At 38.9% G+C, this 14,709-nt stretch overlaps 1 protein-coding gene across 2 annotated transcripts in view; it reads left to right on the top strand.

Annotated features, from left to right (window-relative positions):
• LOC147822325 (uncharacterized) overlaps positions 1-14,709 on the top strand; it is a 289,748-nt gene that overhangs the window by 109,476 nt on the left and 165,563 nt on the right. The gene's annotated exons all lie outside the window — the stretch shown is intronic.

The following is a 14,709-nucleotide window of genomic DNA, read 5'->3' as shown; positions in this document are numbered from 1 at the left end:
AGTGCTCTGTGCTGGCTGCTTTTCACCTCTAGCCTTTTCTCCTTCTAGGTTCATCTTTGTTTCAGCATGTGAGGGGAGTCCTTTGTACCCCCACAAAGCTTTTGGATTTATTGTCTCCTCCATGTGACAGAGTGGCCCCATTCTTACTTCTCATTTGTCTCACTAATTCTTAGGGACCATGTTGAACTCATACTTCTTGCAGGTTGTCCTTACTGCTTCTTGGTATTTGTTGAATAAATGAGTAAATATATGAAAATATTGTGTCATTGATATAATGATTTCTTCAGGTCCTCACTAGGTCCATGGGTCAAATTCATTAGTCTCAGCAGATCAGACTCTTTCCCCAGTCTCTCAGTTGTGTCAGTTCAACTCTGGTCTCAAAACATTTATTATAAAGTAGCCATTCTTGTTTTTAAATGTTCGCCCACTGTGTGGTGTGAGGCTTTGTGTACAAAGTAAACTTGTGATTTCCTGGTATGTAATTTAAGACCTTCTCCTCAAATCTCCGAGAATGGATAACTATGTACTTACTTCCCTTATTATAGCACTTTGATTTTAAGTGAATCTTAAAGCAAATATCAAAGCAGATAAATGCTTTTAATGCAAACTTTAAAGCCAAAGATCCAGCCAGCTATCACCCAATTGGCTTTTAGGACTCTAGTGGTCTGCACATATTGAAACATTTACTCAAAATTTAGTAGTTCTCAGGTTTGGGGGACAGCATATACTATACAGTACTTGGAAGTTCTACTCTAACCCATTTATTGTGTGATTGTGAAGGCTGTATTGAATGGAACCCAGAATAAAAGACGGTTCTCCAGCAAGTTAAGATGTGGTATAAGCAGCTTGCCTCTCGAGCCATAGGACCTGGAAGATTACATGGAATCATACATATGTGAGCTGATGAAGATCTGTGTAGAATCTTTGATAAGTCCCTCAGAGGGTCTTAGTGCAGAATTTTAGAATTTTGGAGCAAGATTATGCTTAATGCAGCAAAGAATGATATTTCAAAAATTAGTCCTGGTTCTGTGGTAGAGACTGAGCAAGTCACCATACAATATGAAAGGATAGTGTACTAAATCAGCCCATCATATCATACATAGTGTGATTAGACTAATTTAATCCTGTGAACCATAAAGTTAACAGGACACAGGAGCAATCCATGATGAGCAGGAAGTGGTGCAATAGGGATCAGGCCCAAGGAGGTCCAGAGTAAGTTACGCAAGCTGGTAGCGTAGACTCTCATGTCACTCCCTCTATTATACTGATGCCTCTCCCTCAGCCTCTAGTCACACCTTAGGGCAGTGTTCCCTAAGGCCAGATGGCAAAGGAGGGAGGAAACTGGTTTTAGATAGACAGATATGATATATTGATACAGGCACTAAATAACTGTTATGGTTACAGACTGACTAAAATGGCCCTAAAAGACAGTGACAAGGACAATTCCTTCTGATAGGCAGAAACTTGAGAAGTAGACCTTTGTTAGTTGCTCTGTGGAGAGAGGAAAGTGGCTTGTTGTGTTTAACACCAGAAACCAGTTCCCCAATTCTCTGACAGCAACTGGGCATCCTATAATGCAATTCAATTATGAGATGAAATATTTGGAGTTTGTGCAGACACTATAAATTAGGAGACCAGTTCCACAGATTGCCTGTACTTTGGACACCAATCACAAGTCCTGGACCACCCATCCTTCTGGCTGTAAAATGGGGGTTCCCATTATTTTCACTTCAGGTTTCCTAATTTGCTAAAATAAAATGACTCACAGAACTCAGTAAATCACTTTAAATTATGGATACAACTTATGAACAACCAAATGGGAGGTGTGTGTAGGCAAGATAGTGGGGCTGTGGGGGCATGGAGATTTTATGATCTCTCTATTCATAATACCCTTAGCACTTTGAGATGTTCATTAATCTGGAAGTTTCCTAATCCCTTTTTGCTTGGGGATTTGTTTCATAGGCATGCTTGATTACATTACAGGCCATTGGTACATGGATTCAGTCTCAGCCCCTTCTACCTCCCATAGATTGAAAGGTAAAGCTGCAAGTTCCAACCCTCTAATCTTGACTTAGCCTTTTTAGTGAATATCCTGTAGCTACCTAGGACTCCAAGGTATCAGTTAGTATATCATTCACATATGGGAGACACTCATATCACTTAAGAGATTCTAAGAGTTTTAAGGGTACTGTGGCACAAACTGATTAAAAAATAAATGTATCCTTTTTATAATATCATAGATATCCATGGACTTCTGGGCAGTAAGACATGGTTTGGCTTATTGATTGGGGCTGGGAAGGAGTGCAATTAGGAAATCAGAGACAGGAAGGTTTTGGGAAGAGATATGTGGATGGACTAATAGGGGGAACATAAATTACATGTATCATTACATTGTATGTTAATCACAAAGTAGTTACTACAGAGAAGATATTCAACAAATAAGTGGACCAGATGACTTGGCCCACAGGGTCAGCTAGTCTCTGTCCTAAACTTCCTCAGTATGTTCAGGACGGACCTAGAAATAGAGGAGTCTTGGTTGGAGGGAGAGGGGTAAGGCAAAGACTTAAGAATTGGCTTCTTTTCACTAAGGCTTATCTGTGAAGCCACTTCTAAATGTCTAGTGCTGGGTTGTGACCCATGCTGAAGGTGATGAGGTACTGTATTGGTTTGGCTGGCCTGCTACAACAAAGTACCATAGACTGGGTGGTTCCATCTCTGTGACCTAATTGCCTCCTTAAGGCCTCACCTACAAGTATCATCTCAGTAATTCTCAAAATGTCAGAATTCAGAACATCTCATCACAGGTGAATACACTTAATTTCTAATACTGGGCTCCACTCTTAACCAGGTTAAGGTAAAGATAAGAAGCCCTGAGACCTCAATCATTAAAGAATCATACTGCAAAACAGGAGGTGAGGCCATGAGCTGCCAGTGTGGAGCTTGAGGTTGAGAAGAGAGAATCAGTGTCAAGAGAGTAGGGGAGTAATTGCTACAGAGCATGAAGCTGGGCAGCATCAAGGGCCCATGTAGAATGGGTGGTAATGGAGCTCAATAATGGATCCCATGATATGACTTGGTAAATTGGGTTTGCACCACCTTCCTACTCAACTCATATTGAATCTGAAGTCAAGTGAAATTTTTATTTATAACTTTTATCTAATATATATTGAAAAATTTGGCAATATCCTTACACCAGTGTCACTGAACAATTTGGCTTCATTTGTTCAAAGGTGATTCCCCCCTGGCTAATAACAACCTATATGAGTGCTGAAAAGAGCTGGAAAAAAATGCATACATTTAAGTTCCTGGGACAGCTACTTTCAGCATTGCATATTTTGTGTCAGTACTACTATCACTTTACTCTTGTACAACTCAGAGTTGAGTTGCAGAAAGATGGAGTCCTTCAATAAAAATTATCAGTGTATCTACTGGCCCATTACACAATATATCAGAATTTAGAACATCTTAAAACAGGTGAAAACACTTAATTGCTAATACCAGGCAGGCTCTACTCTTTACCAAATTATGATAAAGATAAGAAGTCTCGAGACATCAGTTATTAAAGGAGGCATACCAGTAACCAACTGGGATATTCCTTCATTCTGTGTCAACACCCCACAGTAAAAATAAGGAAGAAAACTGTGACTTTCTTCCTTTTTGAGCTCAGCTAACCAAAAGAAGAGATAAGAGAGGAAATTTTACATAGCTTTGAACATTAGTGTTTCTTAGGGAGAAACATCTTTAGGATAGACCACATATGCATATTGAATACTTGAAAGTTGATTATTTTTGTTTAAGCATATATATATATATATATATTTTTTTTTTTTTTCTTTCTTTCCTTTTTTTTCTTTTTGAACTCATCCAGGCTGGCCTCAAATTTATAGCAATCCTCCTGCCTCAGCCTCCTGAACACTGTGATTTATAGGATTGTGCCACCACGCCTGGCATATTTTAAAGTCTTTTAAATGATCACTTTGCAGTTCCAGTTAAATTTGATTTATAATTTTGTTTAAATTTTTAAAAAATTTGTACATGTTTGCAGTATGTAATGATTACAGTCATTATGAGGAGCTAGTTTTTTAAAGAAAGCAACTTATCAAAGCCTCTTTTACATGATATACAATTTAGGAGTAAAAGCCAATGATTTTTTTTTAGATGCTCTACCAAGTGGTACAACCATCACATTGTCTTAGAAAATTATTTTTGCAATAAGATCCCTCATACTCTTTACAGCTAATTCTTATTTCTGTCTCTTACCCCAGGAGACTTTGATCTATGTCTTGTCCCTATATATTTTATAAACTTGTGTTCTGAGTCTTTCATTTGAATGAGGAAAATTAACTTCTTAAAAATATATATGACTACTTACCTCTTGAAAAACCTTCATGTATACGTTGTCCTGTAGCACTGTCATGCCCAAAGGATGGGGCATCTGTCTCAGGCACATGGAATTTTGTGGAGAATATTGTGTATTTCAATACATACTTTTCTTACCTTGCTGGAGGTTCCCAGCTGCTTTGTCTGAGGCCAAGTGGGAATCCCAGTCCAAGGAGTAGCTCTCACTACAGGGCGGGTCCTCAGGTCTTGGGGCAGCTGTTGCTCCTCTCTGCTGCTTAAGTCAGGCCATCCATCCCTTTCTCCTCCTCCAAGACACACCCATTAAAGTCCCTGTTCTCATTTAACCTTCACGCTGTGATTCATCAAGGCCCCAAAGCAGAGTAAGATTCATGTTATAAGATATCAATCATACCCTACAATTTTGATTTGTATTTGCTTGGCAGCTAGTGAGTTGAGCAATCTTTTAAAATATACCTGTTGGCCATTTGTGTGTCTTCTTTGAGAAATGTCAATTCAGATTTCTCGCCCATTTTAAAATCAAGTCATTTGGCTTTTTTTTGGGGGGGGGCTACTGATTTCTTTAAGTTCCTTTTCTATTATCGGTATTAGCCCCCTATCCGGTGTGTAGTTAGTCAATATTTTCTCCCATTATTTCAATATTTCATTATTTCAATGTTTCCTTTGCTGTGCCCAAGCTCTTTCTTTGATGTAATCTCATTTGTCTATTTTTGCTTTGTTGCCTATGCTTTGAGGTTTATCCAAAGAAAACCTTTGTTTAGGTCAAAGTCATTTAGTGTTCCCCCTATGTTTTCGTCTCAAAGCTTCATGGTTCCAAGTCTTCCATTTAAGTTGATTTTGGTATATGACGGGAGATAAGGGTCTTATTTATTTCTTGTACATGAGACACCACCTCACTCCAATAAGAATAGGTATTATTTTTTAAAAAGGGCTAGGGATGTAGCTCAGTGGCATCACGCCTGCCTGGTAAGCACAAGGTCCTGAGTTCAATTCCTGGTACTGGAAATAAATGATAACAAGTGATAGCAAGGATTTACACTTGATCTTAGTCAAAAGGCTGAGAAGTGATGATAGCAAGGATTTAGAGAGAAGTGAATCCTTGCACACTGTTGGTGGGAATGTAAATTAGTAGAGTGATTATAGAAAACAGTATGGAGGTTCTTCAGAAGTTAAAAATAGAACTACTGTATGATACAGGAATGCCACCACTGGGCATATATCCATAGGAAATAAAATCAGTATGATGAATAGACAGCTGCACTCTCGTGTTTATTGAAGCACTATTTACAAAAGCCAACACATAGAATCAACATAGATATTCACCAACAGATGACTAGATAAAGAATATGTGGCATATACAGTATATACACAATGGAATACCATGTAGCCATGACCACATGGATGAATTTGGAGAACATTATGTTAAGTGAAATGTGCTTGGCACAGAAAGAGAAATGCCTTATGATCTCACTCACTTGTGGAACATGGAAAAGTTGGTATTATAGAAAAAGAGTAGAATAGTTATAAGAAGCTGGGGAGGGTAGGGAAATAGGGAGGATGGGGAGAGATTTGTCCACAGGTACAATTTTACAGTTAGGAGTGTAGGGACAGATTAGCAGGGAGTAGGCAGTGATAATGGAGCTGGGTGGACCTGGGTGGTTGAGGGTTGCCAATTTACCACATGTTTATCATGTAGTATTAATGAGGAAGCTACTCCTTGTGCAACTGTAACGTGCACTTGCTACAACACCCTAGACCCTTACCTTCTTGTCAACCCAGAGACAAAGGCTAAGACCTTGAGTGGCCTAGATTATACCAATCATGAAATAGCTATTTCACTTACTCCTGTAAGTATGAGTACAGTGGTTCCCTCATCTTTGGGAAATTCAGTAGAGTTTCCCCTGCCTTGTGGCATGTTCTGCTACCTGGGAGCTTTTCCCTGCACTCATGATTTCATAAATAAACCTTGGCTTTACATTCATTTCTGACTGCTGCCCCTGCCTCCCAATTCTCTGCTGGAGGCCTTCCTTCTGAGCCAGTCTCTCCCCACTTCCCCATTTTTCACCAGAGTGAAGGTGAGGAACCCAGAGATACCCTAGGGAAGGTGAAGAGTCACTGGGGACCCATAGCCCCTCAAAGACCACCCAACTGATGCTACAGGAGGAGTAAATTTATTGCACAGTGAGGTGACAATAGTGAATAAAGTATCATATTTTCCAAATCATTAGAAGAGAGGGTTTTGAATGTTCTCAAGACAAGGAAATGATAAATATTTAAGGTGATGGATATGATATTTACATTGATTTTGTCATTATGCAATGTATACATGTTGAAATATCACATTGTACCCAAACATATGCACAATTATTTTGTCAATCAAAGATTTAAAAAACTCCAGACACATTCTTCTGTCAATAGGACCTCCTTTATATCTTTGTTTATTTCCGCAGAGTATAGTGAACTCTCCAAATTTCTATAGCACCAGGTTAAGCAGAATTGTCGAGGAGAATAGTATATATCAGTAGCCAATCCTAAGGAGGCAGAATATTGTGCATGTGTTACCAATTCCTGTGGAGAACTCTAAACTCTTTTGCCCCTTTCAACTGAGTATCAGAGTCACTAGTGGAAAAACAACATTGTAAAGGACTGGATGGAATGACATGTTACTTCCATGAAGAGGTAGAGCAAGATGAGCTTCAAGCCAGGCATGGTGGTGTTCATCTGTAATCCTATCCACTGGCAGGGTGAGGCAAGAGGATCACAGGTCTGAGCCCAGTGCAGGTAATTTAGCAACTTAGTGAGGCCCTGACTCAAAATAAAAAATAAAATATAAGAAAGGGTCGAGAATGTAGCTCATTGTAAAGGGCCTGGGTTCAATTTCCACTGCAGAAAAAGAAGAAAAAGAATAAAAATAAGAAGGAGGAGGAGGAAGATCAGATTCAGTAGTGAGCATCAGTCCCCCATGCAAAGGTGGATCAGCTTCAGTAGTATGAATCTGTTCACATACACAGGTCCACAAGGCAGTCAAAGAGAAGGCAGTTGGCCAACTGTACCTTGGAGAAGGACACTATCAACTCTCCATGCGGGGAGGGGGAAAATACAGCCATGGGGCTGGCTAGGTGCCATGTGATGCTCACAGTACAGGGGGCTGAAGTGTTAATTCCCAGTTAACAGCCCAAGAACCGTTCTTCTGTCCCAAGTGGAAGTGGGAAGACTGGGTACATAAAATGGTCTTTCCCAACACACTGTACTCATAAGCTCCCAGGACTCATGTTTCATTCATTCATTCATTTATATATTTATTTGAGACAGGGTCTTACTATATAGTCCAGGCTGGCCTCAAACTCACAGCAATCCTCCTGCCTCAGCCTCCAGAGTTCTGGGATTACAGGTGTGTGCCACCATGCCTGGCTTCTTTTCTTTCTTTCTTTTTTTTTGGTACCTGGGATCAAACTTGGGACCTTGTGCTTGCAAGGCAGGCTAAATCCCCAGCCCCTTTATTTTCTGTTATACATGAGAACACTATCCATTCAGTTGTCCATGCCAGAAATCTCAGAGCCAGCAAAGATCCTTCTTTCTTATTCTGTCCAATTAGCACCATTCCTGCCAACATTATCTCTACTGCCTTTTAGTTGATCTTCTCCTCATTATGCTCTTGCTCTGTTTTTTGGAGTAGGCATGGGTCTTGCCTACAGTGTAGTGTTTTTTCTACTCTTCTAAGACCAAGCTGTAGTGATCCTTCCAAGGTGAAAAGTGGGTAACTCCATCTTATTGCTATGATTCAACAATGGCTCTCCCTGGCTTTTATGATAAAGGAAAATTCCTTTGTTTCTCACCCTGGGATTTTGTTGACCCCTCCTTGACCATCTCCTTTTGCTGTCACAAGCTCCTTTTAATAAAATACTAGAATTGCCTTATATTTCATGCCTGCACCTTTTCTTCACCTGGATTGTTTCTCCTTTTCCTTCAATATTAAGAAAAGGCATCACCTCCTGTGGAAGTAAAGACTTCTTCAGGGAAGTCTTTTTTTTTTTTTGAGACAGGGTCTCGTTATGTAACAACTCCAGGCTGGCCCTGAACTCATTATGTAGCCCAGGCTGGCCTCAAACTCACAGCAATCCTCCTGCCTCAGCCTCTTGAATGCTGAGATTACAGGTGTGCACCACCACTATCCCTCAGGGAAGTCTTATTAGTTACACCTCTTTGGTTTTATATGCTTTTCTCTCCTGACCAACTCTAAGTCTCACTCCTGCCTCTCTTCCACCCACCACCCAGGCTGATAGTACTTTAATGGCAGAGCCAATATATCCTAGTCCAGAGCCAAGCTTGCACATGACTCATGGTCATTTCTTATTTGAACTTTTTCTTTCTTAGTATCTCTCCCCTGTGAATACCTTGACTCAGACTCTTAAGGGTTCCCAAGGACTGTGTGTTGAGACCCAAGGAGTTAAAGCCAAGATTCAGCTGGAGAAAGAGGATGTGTAGCACAGATGTTTCTTCTCTGTTAATACAAACCTCTTCCTTTTTGAAGGGGGCTCCAGAGAAGTTGTGTCTATTAATACCAGGTCCATGTTTGCAGTGTTTATTATGCACCAGACTAAAGCTCATTAGTTATTTTCATCATTATAAAAAACAATAAAAAAATCGAGGTGATAGTACTGTCCTTATAAAGAACAGAGTCCTAGAGAAGTTAAATATCTGCCAATAAATGCAATCACTGTTCCTCAAGGCTGAGATTTGTCTGCAAGCCCCTTGTTCTAAAGTTCTAAGATATATAATTTTATGAGTTTAATTATGTTGTGAATAAAATGTTATGAACTTCACGTCAGATATTTTGCACTCTGATCCAGCATACTTATAGCCGTTAGGGGGCATCTAAATGCAGTCTGAAGGTGGTATACTGATTTAACCTCAGAGACCCTTGCCTGGTCCTCCCTACAATTCTCCATGCTCATTCTATACTCCTCTTGTAAAGTTTTTATTGGCTACCATTTCCTTGCTTTCCATTCCAAAGTTCTTGATATAGGATAAACTTGCTCTTTTTCAAGTATTACATGTCTAATACTTGCAAGAAAGATAAATGTTTCACATTGCTAAGGTTTTATATATGTATTTTTAAAATATTGAGACCTCTTCTTGCTAAGCCACTAAATTGCCCAGGCAGGGCTTGAACTTGCAACCTCCTGCCCCAGCCTACCAGCATTCTGGGATTACCAGTATGTACCACAACGCCTAGCTTCATTGCCAGTTTTGGAGTCAGACTGCAATGTATGAAAACCTTCTAATGCACCAGGCAGCATCTTCCCCAAGTATGTCCTCCAAGCTAAAAGTCCCATATGATTTTCAGAGGAAGAGTGGTTTGGATCCTTGGCAAGGTACTTGGCACCATAACCTAGTCATACAAATATTTATCTTTTTGAATACTGTGTTCAGAACAAATAGTACTATGACTCAGTTCTTGAAGGTAAAACTAATTTTTCTTGCCCTATGAAAGAACAAGTTTGTCCTAATTTTCAACAGAAAATTTATGTGGCATGATCAGGAAATACAGTGAATGTTTAAATTTTTAAAAATGTATCATTGTAAAAGACACATTGCCATTATTCTCCTTCAAAATACTCTGCCTCACTTCAAACACTTATCTCATCATTCTTGCCATTTTCTGAAGCAGTTCTGGAAGCTCTTTTTCATGTCTTTATGAGGTATGATAAAAAAACTTGGTGAGTGCTGCTTTCAAGTGCACCCAGCAGGTAGAAAGGCTCACAAAATCATGAAAGTGTGTCTTCATCACCCTGTTACTGGATCTGCTTCTGTGCAACTGCCAGTACCTTCCCCAGAGCTAAAATGACCATAAAATGTGACATTCTGAGTTAATTCAGGACATTAACACAACTGTGATAGTCACTAAAGACAAGAGGTGTGATAAAAATAGTGTGTTTAAATAAAAACAATTATTAACAATAAAAGACATTGACATTAATCCACCTCAAAATACTCCCCTTCACTTTGAACATGCTTAGCCTATCGTTCTTGCCTCTTTGAAGCAATTCTGGAGGTTCTATTTTCTTTCTTTTTAAAAATGTTTTTATTTTATTGGTACATTTTAGGTGTACAATATAATGACATTCATCATTGGAAATTTGCACCTTTACATAATCTCTCTTGGTTCTTATTTTTCCCCTTTCCCTGCCCTCCCTTCAACCCCTCCATCCCTCACTGTTTACAAAGACTTTGTTTCCTTTTTTTCATTTTCTCATATTAATTCCTTTCCCTTCTTTCCTTTCCCTGACCCCTGCCACTTCCCCTTCCCCCTTGCCCCTTTTCTTCCTATTTCACATTACCTATTATACCTTTTAGTCTTTATTTACACTTTCAGTTTCTCACACTAGAGAAACTATTCAGTATTTACACGTGTGTGTCCTGTTTATTTCACTTAAGAGTATTCCCTCGATGTGCATCCACTTGGCTATGAATGTCTCTAATTTCTCATTTTTTATGGCTGAGTAGTACTCCATTTTATAAAAAAACCACATTTTCTTTATCCAGTCTCCAGTTGATAGGCATTTGGGCTGTTTCTAAGTTTTAGCTATTACAAACTGTGCTGCTATGAACACGAGTGCACATATATCACTGTGGTATGATTCTTTTAATTCTTTGGGGAAGATCCCCAGCAGTGGAATAGTGGGGTCAAATGGGACTTCCAGTCCTAGTTCTTTGAGGTATCTCCATCCTGATTTCCACAGTGGTTGCACCAGTCTACACTCCCACCAGCAGTGGAGAAGGGTTCCTCTTTCCCCACAGACCCGCCAGCATTTGTTATTGGTTGATTTCATGATAGCAGCCATTCTTTCTGGAGTGAAGTGAATCTCAGCATTGTTTTAATTTGCATCTCTCGAATGACCAGTGATGTTGTACATTTTTTCATGTATTTATTTGCTATCTCTACTTCTTTGTCTGGGAAATGTCTGTTCATTTCAGATGCCCATTTTTGGATTGGGTCTTTAAATTTGGGAGGTCTGATCTTTTTAAGTTCTTTATAGATTCGAGATAGTAGACCTTTGTCTGAGGAAGAGCAGGTGAAGATTTTTTCCCACATTTTGGGTTGTCTCTTCACACTGCTGGTGGTTTCTCTTGCTGTGCAGAAGCCTTTTAATAAGAAGAGATCCCACTTCTTGATTGTTTGTGCTAATTCCTGGGCAACTGAGGTTTTGTTCATAAAATTTTTTCCTACAACGATGTCTTCAAGAGTTCTACCTAACCTCTGTTCCAACTGGTTCAGAGTTTCTATTTTAATATTTAGATCTTCAATCCATTTGGATTTTAGTTTAGTGCATGGTGAGAGATATATGTCTAGTTTTAATCTTTGGCAAGTTGAAGTCCAATATTTCCAGCAGCATTAATTAAAGAGGCTATCTTTCCTCCAGTGAGGGTGTTTGGCTCCTTTATTGAAGATGAGATGGCTGAGTGTGTCTGGCATTGTTTCTGCATCTTCTAATCTGTTCCACAGGTCCTCAGGTCTGTTTCTTTGCCAGTATCATGCTGTTTTTATTGCAGTAGCTTTATAGCATAGTTTCAGGGTGGGGATTGTGATACCCCCTGCCATGTCTCTGTGACCTAGAATTGCTTTGGCTATTCTGGGTCTCTTCTTGTTCCAAATGAATTTTTGGATTGTTTTCTCAAGGTCCATGAAGTATGCTGCTGGGATCTCAATTGGAATTTCATTAAATCTATATAGCAGTTTTGGAAGTATGGCCATTTTCACTATATGAATCCTTCCTACCCAGGAGCAGGGGATGTCTGTCCATTTTCTGATATCATCTTCAATCTCTCTTTTCAGAGTGCCACAATTTTCAGAGAAGAGGTCTTTGATTTCTTTCATTAGGATGATTCCTAGGTATTTCAGTTTTTTGGATGCTATTGTGAAAGGAATTATTTGCCCTATTTCTCTCTCAGTGAGTCTGTCATTGGTGTAGAGGAAAGCTATTGATTTTTGAGTGTTGACCTTGTAACCAGCTACTCTACTGAATTTGGTTATTAAGTCTAGAAGACTTTTGGTGGAGTTCTTGGGGTCTTCTATATAGAGTATCATGTCATCTGTAAATAATGACAATTTGACTTCTTCATTACCTATCTTTATTCCTTTTATTTCTTTCTCTTGTCTAATTGCCGTGGCTAATGTTTCCACAACTATATTGAACAAGAGTGGTTATAGTGGACATCCTTGTCTTGTTCCTGATTTTAGTGTGAAGGATTTCAGTTTGTGACCATTTAGTATGATATTGGCTGTTGGTTTTTCATAGATGGCTTCTATCAGTTTGAGGTAGAGACCATCTATTCCAATTTTTTTGTAGTGTTTTTATCATAATTGCATGTTGGATTTTGTCAAATGCTTTTTCTGTGCCTATGGAGATAATCATATGGTTTTTGTCCTTGGCTCTATTGATATAGTGTATTACATTGATTGATTTTCATATATTGAACCATCCCTGCATCCCTGGGATGAATCCCACTTGATCAGGTTGTATGATCTTCTTGATGATCTTCTGCATTCTGTTTGCCATTATCTTATTAAGGATTTTTGCATCTATGTTCATTAGTGAGATTGGCCTATAGTTCTCTTTTTCAGTTGGGTCTTTCTCTGCTTTGGGGATCAAGGTGATGCTTGCTTCCAGGAATGAATTTGGGAGTATTGCTTCCCTTTCAATTTCACTGAAGAGTTTAAACAGTAGTGGCAGCAGTTCCTCTCTAAATGTCTTGTAGAATTCAGCAGTGAAGCCATCAGGCCTGGGCTTTTCTTAGTTGATAAGTTTTGAATTACATTTTCAATTTCAGTGGTTGATATTGGGTTGTTCAGAATTTTTAGGTCTTCTTTGTTCAGCTGTAGTAATTCATATGTATCTAGGAATCTGTCCATTTCTTCTGTGTTGTCCATCTTATTGGCGTATAGCTTCTGGAAGTAGGTATTGATGATCCTCTGGATTTCTGCTGGGTCTGTTGTAATTTCACCCTTTTCATTCCTAATTGCATGGATTGGGCCTTTTCTTTCCTTTTTCTGGCAAGGTTGACTAAAGGTTTGTCAATTTTGTTGATTCTTTCGAAGAATCAACTCTTCGTTTCATTGATTTTTTGTATCATTCTCTTAGTCTCCATTGCATTGATTTCTCCTCTAATCTTTATAATTTCCTCCCTTGTATGAGCTTTGGGGTTGTCCTGCTCTTCTTTTTCTAGAAGCTTGAGGTTCAGCATCAGGTTGTGGAATTGGGCTCATTCTGTTTTCCTAATATGCGTATTCACTGCTATGAATTTCCCTGCTAAGACTGCTTTCATTGTGTCCCATAGATTCCAATATGTTGTCTTGTCATTGTCATTTAATTGAAGGAAATGTCTGATTTCTTCTTTAATTTCCTCTGTGACCCATTGGTTATTCAGAAGTGTGTTATTCAATTTACATGTGTTTATGAAATTTTTTGAGTTTCTTTTACTATGGATCTCCAATTTCATCACACTATGGTCTGATAATATACAGGGGATAACTTCAATTCATTTGCATTTACTTAAACATGTTCTATGTGTGAGTATGTGGTCTATTTTGGAGAAGGACCCATGTGCAGCTGAGAAGAATGTGTATTCTGATTTTGTGGGGTGGAAGACTCTGTAAACATCTGTTAAGTTCATTTGTTCAAGAGTTCGATTGAGTTCCAGTTTTTCATTACTTATTTTTAGTCTAGGTGATCTATCTATTTGTGACAGTGGGGTGTTGAGGTCCCCCACTACAATTGTATTAGTGCATATATGACTTTTCATGTCATTAGTATTTGTTTTATATAGTTGGGTGCACAGATATTTATGATTGTCATCTCTTCATCTTGGATTCTTCCCTTTACAAGGATGTAGTGTCCTTCTTCATCTCTCTTAATCAGTGTTGGTTTGAAATCTACTTGATCTGCCAAGAGGATAGCTACTCCTGCTTTTTTTTGGGTTCCTGTCTCATGCAGTATTGGTTTCCACTCTTTAACTTTCAGTCTATGAGTTTCCTTTTGAATTAAGTGTGTTTCTTGTATGCAGCATATTGTTGGATTTTGCTTCTTGACCCATTCTGCCAGTCTATTTCTTTTGATTGGTGAATTGAGACCATTAACGTTGATGGGTATAACTGAAACGTATTGACTTGTCATTGCCATGACTTTTTCTTTTTGTTGGGTTCTCCCCCTTTACATTTAACTTCTTGTCATACCAGATGGGTTCATTCTGCTTTGCTTCCTTGGGTTGTGATCCCCAATGTCTGTTCCTAGGATATTGTATAAAATTCTTTGGAGTGCTGGTTTGGTATTCACGAAGTTCCTAAGGTGC

This window comes from Heterocephalus glaber, unplaced genomic scaffold (assembly GCF_053883595.1).
Source record: "Heterocephalus glaber isolate CG9 unplaced genomic scaffold, H.glaber_assembly_v1.0 deba00001662, whole genome shotgun sequence".
NCBI classification, from domain to species: domain Eukaryota; kingdom Metazoa; phylum Chordata; class Mammalia; order Rodentia; family Bathyergidae; genus Heterocephalus; species Heterocephalus glaber.
Note: the sequence above shows the minus strand (reverse complement) of the source record. Positions and strands in the feature narration are given on the sequence as shown.